The sequence below is a fragment of the Pteropus alecto genome, unplaced genomic scaffold, assembly GCF_000325575.1.
Source record: "Pteropus alecto unplaced genomic scaffold, ASM32557v1 scaffold155, whole genome shotgun sequence".
Taxonomy (NCBI): domain Eukaryota; kingdom Metazoa; phylum Chordata; class Mammalia; order Chiroptera; family Pteropodidae; genus Pteropus; species Pteropus alecto.
In genome coordinates, this window is record NW_006438113.1 from 13,042,218 (window position 1) to 13,053,703 (window position 11,486).

An 11,486-nucleotide genomic window follows, 5' to 3' on the forward strand; every position below is an offset into this window, starting at 1 on the left:
CTTTTCAAATCACTTCCTCCAGACACGCGCACATTCCCCACACAGACCCCCACACAGACAGGCTGTCCCTGCACTGTGACCCCGCCTCGCCTAGAGCCCTTGATCCTTCCTTTCTGTCAGCACCTCCATTTCAACCTGATTTTTGCTGAATGTGTCTGCTCCCAACTCTATCTCCCAACACACACACACACACACACACACACACACGCACACACACACACACACACACACTCCCTAGGCTTGGAGCTCCTTGAGAGATAAGTTTTCTCCATTCCAGGGAGTTTATCCTTGAGAGATAAGTATTCTCCATTCCAGGGAGTCTTATTCAGGAACACACACCAAAGGGACTCAACAACTATCCGTTGGATCAAAATTGCACTAAACGATCTCCAAACCCGGCCATGTCACTCATAAGTACACACCCAGCAGAAATGAAGACATATGGTCTCTAAATTCGATGTTGTAGTATGTTCTGAGCAACAACAGCTAAAAACTGGAAACAAGTCACATGTCCATGAACAGAAGATTGGATACAGTGTGGAATACTATATAGCAGTGAAAAAGAGTGAACTACTGCTACACACGTTACTCATGAGTCTTACAGACATAATGTTGGACAAAAGAAAAAAGACATAGATGAGAACATATTGCATGATTCCTTCTTAGTGTGTTCCCAGCTTGCCCTCCAGAAAGACCACTGCACTTATATTTCAGTATGGGTCCAGCCTTCTTCCCACATGCTGTGGTCCCACCCCCACTGCTCTCCAAAATTACCCCTCCCCCATGAAGACTCTCTCACGAAACTCCTTCAGAACCTCTAAAGCTCTCATATCCATCCTCTCTCCTCATCCACCATTGCAGCCATAGTCCTTCCTTCACCATCTCTCACCTGAACTACTAAACAGCCCACTAATCGTCTCTTTGCCTTCAGCCTCACCTTGTCTACTCCCCACTTCTGCTTCCCAAGAGGATCTCCTTTGTGCCATTAACAATGATCTTTATAAAACACAAACTTAATTGTAGCACTCCCTCACTTGGAAACCTCTTGTGGCTGCCCATTATCTACGAGAACCATAATCTCTCAGGCTGGCATTCTTGGTGACACAAACTCAAACACTCCCTATTTATTGAGTGTACATATGGCCTGCTACACCCTTGCAAATAGTCCTTTTATTAAACTCTCCTCAAGGGATATTTGTTTCCTGCTGGAACCCTGACAGGTACAGTGAGGAATGCCTTTTTACCTATTGACTATATCTGACCTGGAACAGGCTGCTTCAAGAGGGAGTGAGCTCCCTATCCACAGAGGTAATCAAGCAGAGGATTGTCTGGCATGTTATCAATCAGAATATCTCTATGGTCCCCACCCCTTGAGAGTCCCTCTTCTTGTGCCAGTCTTGTAAAAAAGCATCCAGCCCCAGTGCCTCTGCAGCTGTGATCTAATGACCTAATCACAGTCACCAGTCAATGCCGTATGCCAGGCCCTGTCTCTGCCTCCTACTGTCAGCCTCAGGCTTGTACCCCAGACACTGAGAAACAGAGGCTGGCTCAGATTAGGAGGGATTCTTCCCCACTCCACACTCCTCCTTTGCCTTCAATCTAGCAATGAATAAGGTGAAAGAGAGGACTTCTGGGGAAGAGAGAAGGTGGAGAATAGATCAGTCCTCAGGTTAGGGCCAGAGACCCAGGATAGAGAACGCCATTTTAAAGATAAAGAAACTAAGTCCCTCAGGAGACACATGACCGAGATTCTGTGGGAAAATTGGTACTCTGCTTCCCTGACAATCGGCCAAAGACCCTTTTCTCCATTGAATTACCTGGCACTTTCATCAATAATCAATTGGCACAATCCGTGAAAGAAAGAATTGATAAGCTGGACTTGATTAAAATTTAAAGCTTCTGCTCTATAAAAGACAATGTCAAGAGAATGAGGGAGAAAAAAATCCATAGACTAGGAGAAAGATACATCTGCTAACGGACTGTTATCCAACTACACAAAGAACTTAAAACCCAGTAATAAGAAACAAACAATTAGATTTAAAAAATGGGCAAATGACTCAAACAGACACTTCATCAAAGAAGATATACAGGTGGCAAATAAACATATGAGAAGATACTCCCCATATAACAGAAGATATATGAAGATACTCATCATATAACATCACATGCATCGAATTCAAATTAAAACAACTATGAAATACCATTATGCATCTATTAGAATAGCCAAAATCTAGAACACTGACTACATCGAAAGCTGATATGGAACAACAGGAACTCTCATTCATTGCTGGTGGGCATGAAAATGGTACAACCTCTCTGGAAGACAGTTTAGTTCTTACAAAACTAAATATACTCTTACCATATGATCCAACAATCATACTCCTTGATATTTACCCAAAGGAGATGAAAACTTATGTTGACACAAAAACCTGCACACAGATGTGTAGAGCAGTTTTATTCATAATTGCTAAAACTTGGAAGCCACCAAGATGTCCTTTAATAGATTTGTAGATAAATAAACTGTACTACATCCAGACAATGGAATATTATTCAGTGCTAAATAAAAATAAGCTATTAAGTTATGAAAAGACATGAAGAAAACTTAAACGCATATAAGCCAATCTGGAAAGGCCATATACTCTATGATTCCATAGAGTATCAGTATAAAAGGCAAAACTACAGAGACAGTAAAAAGATCAGTAGTTTCCAGGGGTTAGCAGTGGGGAGGGAGGGATGAATAGGTGGAGCACAGAGGATTTTTTCAGGGCAGTGAAACTATTCTGTATGATACTATAATGATGGATACGTGTCATTATAAATTTGTCCAAACCTATAGAATATATAATATCAAGAGTGATCCATAGTGTAAGCTATGGACTTTGGATGATGACACATTAATGTAGATTCATCGATTATAACAAATGTGCCACTTTGATTGGAGATGTTGATAATGGCGGAGGCAGGCTAGGCATGTGTGAGGGAAGAGGGTACATATATAGAAAATCTACCTTCCGCTCAATTTTGCTGTGAACCTAAAACTGCTCCAAAAAAAGAGTCCATTTTAACATATATGTAGGTCTAATTCTGATCTCTCTATTTTATTTCATTCATTTATAAGTCTTGATTGTGGTAGTTATTTGGTAAGTCTTGAAAATGCTAGAGTGAGTCATCTCTCAACTTTGTTCTTTTTCAAAATAGTTTTGGCTATTCTAACTTCTTTGTACTTCCATATACATTTAAAAATCAGCCTGTCAATATTTATAAGAAAGTATGCTATGCTTTTCCTTAGGATTGCATTAAATGTATAGATTATTGTGGGAGAAATAACCTCTTAACAATATTGAGTCTTATGATCCATGAACATATTATATCTATTTATTCAAGTCTTATTTGATTTTTCTTATCAATTTTATAGTTTCTGGCACATAAATATTGCATATATTTTGTTAGATTAATTTCCAAACATTTTATGAATTTATGCTATTGTAAATGGATTTTTTTAATTTATAATTTCCAACTGTTTGTTGTTAATACAAAGAAAAACAATTGATTTTTATATATTGACTCTTATGCTGCAACCTTGCTAAATTCATGTTAGTTCTAGTATCTTTTTGGTACATTCTGTTGGGATTTTGTGTGTAGACAATTATGTCATCTTCGAACAAAGACTTTTTTTTCCCTTTCTAACATGGTACTTTTACTTCTTTTTCTTATCTTATTGCCCTGGCTAAGTCTTCTAATACAATGTTGAGAAGAAGCGATACGATTGGATATTATTGCCTTGTCCCGATCATATGGGGAGAGCATTCAGTCTCTCCCCATTAATTATGATATTAGCTCTTTATCAGCTTGAGGAAGTTCTATTCCTAGGTTTCTAAGAGTTTTTATCATAGCCAAATGTTAAATTTTGTCATATGCTTTTTCTGTATCTATTGAGATGATCGTGTGGTTTTTTAAATTTAGTCTCTTGATCTGGTAAATTACATTAATTAATTTTCAAGTGTTGAACCAATCCTGCATTTTTAGAATAAGCTTCACTTGTTCATGATGTATTAACTGTTCAATATATTTTTAAAACCAATTTACTAAAATTCTGTTAAGGATTTTTGCATCTATATTCATAAGGGATATTCGTCCGAATCTTTCGAAAATTTTATTTATTTGTTTGTTTGTTTGTTTGTTTAGGTGAGGCAACCTTTGGACCTTTGTCAGCTTACAACTCCTTTTTTTCTATTATTATTTTTTTTTAATGCCTACAGCACCTGGTTGAATCTTTTGAAAATTTTATCTATTTGTTTATTTATTTATTTAGGTGAGGCAACCCTTGGACCTTTGTCAGCTTACAACTCCTTTTTTTTTTAATTATTATTTTTTTTTTATGCCTACAGCACCTGGTCTTCTTAGGTGATCTCCCATCCAAGTACTAACCAGGCCCGACCCTGCTTAGCTTCCAAGATCAGACGGGATCGGGCGTGTTCAGGGTGGCATGGCCGTAGAATCTTTTGGATATTTTAATGCATTTATCTGTTTTGGTATCAGGATAATACTGTCCTTATAAAATTATTTCAGAATGTTCTCAATCCATGTCAAGTAATTTTTTTTTTTTATTGGATACTGAGTATTGTGAATTTCATGTTGGAGAGGGTTCAACTTGCTGGAGTCCTTTAAAAAGTGTTAGACTTTGTTGTAGAATGCAGTTAGAGTACTTGCAGATCGCTTTGATCCTTAGTTGTCTTCCAGTTCCACTAAGGTGAGTTTAGGATACCCTTTACTCTTTGCTTTCCCAGGGAGTGGGTGGCAGTGGAGAGGAGAAGCAGTCATTGAGATTCTCTTACTCTGTGACCTCTCTCAACCAGCCCCTGACCCAGTTAGTCCCAGTGCCTGCACTCACACTTCAGGTAGATGACAGATCACAGGCTCCATTCTGCCCCCTGCCTACTTCTCGTCTCATCCTGGGTCCATGGGAAGGGGACTCGTGATGGCCTGAGGACTCTCAGAGCTGACAGCTGAGAGTTGAATGTGTCCCCTGGGAAAATTCTCAGGACCTCAAGAATCCCTGGAGAATGACTGCCCCCCAGAAACTGAAACTTAGTTCTAGCTGCTAGCAACAAAGAAAGTAATCACTGACTTGTGGTAGTGGACACACCCAGCTCACCTAACTAATCCTAGATTTGGGGCCAGAGTCCCAGGGAAAACTATTCTCAGGTGGGTGAAAGAGAATATGAAGCCAAGGGACAACCATGCGCTCCTCTCCTTCCTTTTCTCTACAGCCTCATCACCTTGAACTCCAGCCCCTTCTCCACAGCTGGCACAGGGAGGCAGGACATGATGGGGCACTTAAAGGCCAAGGGCAGGTTTAGGACCCAGAGTTCCGTGCTTCCAATCCAGGGCATCAAATGCAAATTAGCCCAGAGATTTGCAGCTCTTGCCTGAAAATAAAAATGATGTCCCTCATTTGGGTAATGTTTTAACCTTGTCAGTGTGAAAAACAATACCAATAACAGTAGCTATACTTTTCAAGTTTTACTATGAGCCAGGCACTTTATACACTTTGCTGCTAATCCTCACAGCCTATAGGATCAATATTACAGTGCCATTTAGCCAAAGAGGAAACTGAGGTGCAGAGAGTGAAGTGACTTGGCCAGGTCTCTGGCACCAGGAAATAGCAAAGCTGGCTTCAAACCCAGGAGTACTTGCTTGTGTTCCTTGCTCATCTCGGCTATGCGCGCAATCTCATCCTTTGTCCAGCCACTCATAGGAACCCGAGAGAGGCAGAGTTGGCATCAGTATGCCTCTCTGACAGATGGAGAAACTGAGGCACTTGGACCAAAGTCTTCCAGGGCCAGGACAACAATTTAGGCTTCTTTGACCCCTGAGAGTGATCTCTCTGCCCACACATATGAATGGGTGGAGTTTTGTTGTTCCTGTAGAAAACTTGATCATCATTACAGAAGCCAAGCATCTAAAAAGAAACCAGCACAGATTCAGGTCTGGCTTAACAGATATCTTCTGTGGGAGTCGCTGAGTGGGATCCACCTCACAGGGCACACATGGAACTAGGTTTACAGAGCCCTTTCTCCTACATTGTTAAGTTTGATCTAACGACAGCCAGGTAGGAAGGATTTTACCCATTTTACAGATAAGGAGGCTGAGTGGCATGCAGCTCTCTGACCATCAAATGTTCCTCATGCATCCTTAAGGTGAAGCATGTTTGCAGACAGCTAGATGATAAACTGTCATAGGCCACATACATCTGAATGCTGTTGTCCAAAAGGCACTAATGAGCTGAGGGGCAGGAAAGGGCTTGAGCACAGCTGGGTCAGGGCTGACGCCAGGGCCTGAATGCAGTGAGGTGTGCATGGAGCTTCAGGAAGCCACGGCCTGTAAGCCATTGCCAGGCCCCTCTCCAAGTGCACTAATTGGGGCTGAGCTGGGTCAGAAGGCCCACGGTGACCCACCAGAGCTGGGGTTTAGAGCCAGGCAGGGGGCCGGCAGCCTTTGTCTTGCATTTCATCCCTTTGTATCTGACCTTAAAACTGAGGCCTGCATGAGGTTGCCCCCAGGGCCTGGAATATGAACTAATGAGGCCACTTCCGGGCCCAACCCAGACCAGCTGGGGCTGCAACAATATTAATAGCAGGGGAAAGGTAGCCTGGGGTCCCCTCTGAGCCCAGCATGCAAGTTCCCCTTGGGGGTAACAAGTGTCCTTTCTGTATACTGTTAACAAGTATGCCAGGACAACAAGTGAAACAGGGACAGTCTTGACAAACCAAGAGGCATGGTCGCCCTGCCTGTACAGTCAGCATCATCCCCATTTAACAAAACAAACCAAGGATCAGAGAGATTATGACTTGCCCAGGGACACAGCTGTCAGAAGCAGGCCACAGACCCAAATCAGATCTGACTCCAGTTTTACTCTTGCCCCTGGCAGACCCTCAGCCCCTATTTGCATGGTAATAATATCTTTTAATTGATCAGCAGTCACCCTAGGTTATATACTGTGCTAAGCACTTTGCATTCATTATTTCATAAAATTCTCATAATTGGCCTAAAAATGGGACAACTAGTATCCCTTTTTAGAGATGAACAAATGAGACACAGAAATGCTAAGTAGTTTGCCTAAAGTCACACTGCTAAGAATGTTAGAGCAGAAATAACAAACCTAGACAGTCCAGGAAGTGTGTGAAGGGGGCTGGCGTCAGGGACCCAGAGTCAAGCCAGCTAGGTAATGTGCAGGCTAGGAGGTGGGGTGGAGGTAGGAGATAAGTGGGTGACACATGGAGAAGTATGAACCTTGGCAGACTTTCTAAAGGAGGCAACCACAGTCTGAAGGGAGGGCCCCGTATGGAAAACCACAGTACCACCTCGGAGCTTGCCACCTCTCTCCTCCCAGCACCCCAAGCCTCCAGCAGCTTACAGAAAAATGTACGGTCCAGGTTTGGCATCCAAACCTGGAGGGTCGAGATCCTGTGTTTCCACAGCAACCGTATCCTTAACAGCATCCAATAAAAACATTATTTGGCTACAGCGAGCACACATGATCTTTTGATTACTGCTGAAGGTATTGAGAAGCAGCCTTCTCCCTCTCCAAGGGCCCTCACTCCTCTTTGGAAAAAAATAGATGCTGTGCTCCACCAAAAAAAAAAAAAAAGTGAAGGGATGAGGGAGGAAGAGTCCTCGCACAAGAGAGGGAGAGGTGGAAGGGAAAAAAAATCAATGTTTGCATTAATGGATTTGCCTGTTCAGCATTTCTCCTCTTTTATAGATTTAGATAACATGCTCGTCAGGGGTATCTTCATTTCCCAGAGCAAAGAAATTAATTACTCACTAATGGCGTGATTCAGAAATTAATTTGTGCTACCGTCTCAAATATGTCACTATTAATCAATTGACACTGTGTGGATGGCAGGGAGAGGTGTCCATTAGGGTCTGGGATACTCAGGCTGGCCTGGAGCCAGACTCAGAGGTGGCATTGGAAGCCTGGAAATGCTGTGGGAATCACACTCAGCTGGGGCTGGGGGTGACTTTGGGCAAGTCCTCTGGGTCCCAAGTTTCCCGTCCGCACACCCAGGAGGGTTGGACTTCTCCAACACCCCATAACTACAGAGTTCACTCAGTACAAGAGTGTGCAGAACCCAGTATCCGAGATACCTAAGCTGGGGTAGGTGTGAGAGGCCCAGAGCCCCTTAGCTCTGCCCCTACTTTCCACAGTCATAGTCCCCTGGGCTCTGCAGAGCACAGCTGGAAATGCTTGAGGAGAGGGTTTCTGACAGCCTTAACTCCCTGGTTCTCTGGGGTGGAGACTTCGGGTGCGAGTGTCTTCTAAGGAGGCATCTCTGAATCCTCACCCCAGCCCACTCTTGCACACTGACCCACACCCCATTCAGCTGCAGCACCAAATCAGTGCTGGATGGGCAGCTCCAAGGTAGCTGGGCTTGTCTTGCTCACTACTGCACCTTGAATAAATGGAACAGGGCCTGGCACGCAGTAGGTGCCCAATAAGTGAACCACCAGCCCTCACCCCCCCACCCCCGCCCCATACTTCCAAGCAGCGCAGGTTAATAATCTGTCATGAAACTTCAGTCTCCAACGAGCTTTACTCACCTTATGTGGCTTGATCCTGCACAGTGGGCAGATTGTACACTTATTCCCATTTCACAGAGAAGAAGTGAGGCTCCAAGAGGCTGAACCAGCGTAATGTACACTGGAAGGATGGGGGTGGGGTAGGGCTCGCTTACCTGACAGTGGAGCTGATTCAGCCCAGCCCCCTGCTGAAGAGAAAAGCCAATGAATCTGAACTGTATTAGTCTGCTGGTGTTCCAGAGGAAACACAGGGATGTGAAATCTGAGAGCTGTACATCATTGTACAGATGAGGAAACTGAGTCCCAGAGAGAGTTGAAAAAGACCACTCATCAGAGGAAGACAGGAGCTCCCTAGGGTGGGACCTTGAGAGATAACATACCCCCTGTAGGAGGTCATAGCCCCTAAGGATGGGCACCTCACTGCCTTTGCTAACTTAGGGTGGGTCTTATTAGAACCTAGAAGGTGAACAGGATGAGCCTCAGGCTCAGTAAGGTGGGAGGATGCTGTGCAGCAGGAGGTAGAAGCAGCAAGTGAGCTGGCCAGGAAACAGCAAGATGAGAGCTGATTTCCCACATGATTGTGGATCTTAGGAGACGCATTAGAAATTTGCCTCCTAGGGCAGGAGCTACTGCCCTTATCCCAGCCTCACCCATGCAGCCTGCAGAAATGCCTTGAGCTCTTCTAATAAACCAGCATTTATTGAGCACCTACTGTGTGCCAGCATCTGGCATCTGTCACTCCACTTAGCCTTTAGTACCACCCCATTCACAGATAAGGAAACTGAGGCCCAGAGAGGAAAGGGATTTGCTCAGAGTCAACCTACCTTGGCTTAGGGCCCAGAGTGCAGGGAAAGCCAGGGAGCTGTGGAGCAGGTATGAAGAAGGACAGAGAAGAGAAAGGAAATTTAGCAAGGCTTCCCTGGAGATGCTGACTGCCTACAGCTACTCTCACGCAAGACAAATAAAAATTATAATCCACAACATCAATGCTCTCTGCACCCAGGACAGGGGAGGGAGTGAGCCATCTGTCTGTACAGGCAAGGGAGCCAGGAGGGCTGTGTCCTGCTCCTAGCTCATCCCTAGCCCCCTATTAGAACTTGCACAAGTGAGCCCCTATCCCCTATTCAGTAAAATGCGTTAAATCCCTCAGGTTTAGTGAAAAATTCAAAGAAGAGAATGCAGGCAAATGGCTTGGTGAATTGGAAACATCAGATAAGGTAAGCCATGGATCCCCACACACAGAGGCACCTGACTGCCCCCCAACCCTATCAAGACACTATATAGAGGTAGAGGGCCTGAATCAGATGTGTTGAGGATGTGAGTGTGTCTGGAGGGGTTACTAACCCCCTATTGCCCCTTCCCTTTCCCCTAAGGGGCAGAATTTCCCCAGCACAGGCACAATAGGGGCTTGGTAACCCCTCCATACAGAACCCCCTTCAAGGCTCTTGGCCAGGACCTTTGTAAGGGTACAACCTATTTAACTAAACACAATGCCGACTGGCTGGGTAGACACCATTACTTCCTATTAGGCTGAGTTGGATTGGCGTGGCTTGAGTAAAATGGGCAGGTTTCCATCTGAAAGATGGAGCTAAGTTCTCATGAATGCAAATGGAGAGAGTTGAGCTTGGTGGGATTGGGTTGAGTTTGGGCTGAATTTGATTGGAAAGTTGCCCCTGAGGGAGAAGTCTTGGGAGGCTCGGTTTATGTTTGGGAGCCACAGAGGCCCTGGGGACCACATGTGACTGGTCTCCTGCTCCTTACTTACTGTTATTACAACAGAACTAGACTCAGCTCCAGGGAAAGTAGAAAGTAGAAAGTGATTACATGTGTGTTGCTCCAACCACCTTGGGAAACTTGCAGTGTGGACTAGCCCCTTCAAACTGTACAGGCCTGGGCCCCTCTCTCCTTCCAGTCAGGCCTCTCTGCTTCCTAGGGGGTCCCCCTTAAACAATCACACCTGGAAGCTGACGGACCACGGAGAGGGGTTGCCTGAAGATGGTGGATACTAGGTATCACAGGGACAAGTGGCAGGACTTTGGGCCCAGGTCAGAGTAATGGTCAGATAGATTAGTGAATATCATTATGTGTTGGACCATTCTCTCTTCTGTACTCTTCAGAACATACTGCCCTGGAGGCCAAATACTTAGAACCTTGCAGAAGTATATATAATCCAATCAGTTAGTTCCTGCTCAGGGTCCCTACATATGGCCCTGCTCATGACAATGTTGCCTTTTCACAGAAGACTTCTGGACGCGATGCTCTAACCCCAAGATATAAGTTATGTGGGAACTCTGTCTCCTTGATAGTCTAAGGAGAGGGAGACAGTTTGGAAATTCAAGTCACAAAGTGAAAGGAACTGCTCTAGGTCAAAGCCAGCCTCAAGTTTGGGGGTACACCCCAACCCCAATCGCTGTGAGCAATTACCTCAGAGACGGCCTCTCTCTAGAACCCACTTTCCTAGTATGTACTATGAGAGGAGATGGAACATATGATCTTTATGATTCCTTCCAGTTTTCAACAACCTCTGAAGGCCAACTACACAGTTGATTCCTATCACAGAGTGAAGGCTAGTGTCAGTACTGCGGGGAGGGCCAACATTTATGTCACAACTTAAAATGCACCCCCATAGCCACTATGTTACCCTCTGTCTACAGTAGATAGGGTGGCTATAATTAAATTCACTTTATTAAGGTAGTGAGGTTGAGTAGATTGCCCAAGTATACACTGCAATAAGATTCGAACAAAGGTGTTCAGATTTTCAAGATAACATTCTTTCTACAACATGATGCTGCATCTTCTTGGGATTATTATCCCGAGGGTAAGCCTTATATCTCTACATCTTAATTTAACTGGCTCTCTCTATTCAGCTTACCCTTGGGCTTAGAACACCCTGATACTTGCAG

At 44.4% G+C, this 11,486-nt stretch overlaps 1 non-coding gene across 1 annotated transcript; it reads right to left on the reverse strand.

Moving 5' to 3' along the window:
* Window positions 1–4,379: 4,379 nt before the first annotated feature.
* Window positions 4,380–4,498, reverse strand: LOC112482809. The gene has a single exon (XR_003047415.1). It is a non-coding gene; the product is annotated as a 5S ribosomal RNA (ribosomal RNA).
* Between the last annotated feature and the right edge of the window lie 6,988 nt (window positions 4,499–11,486).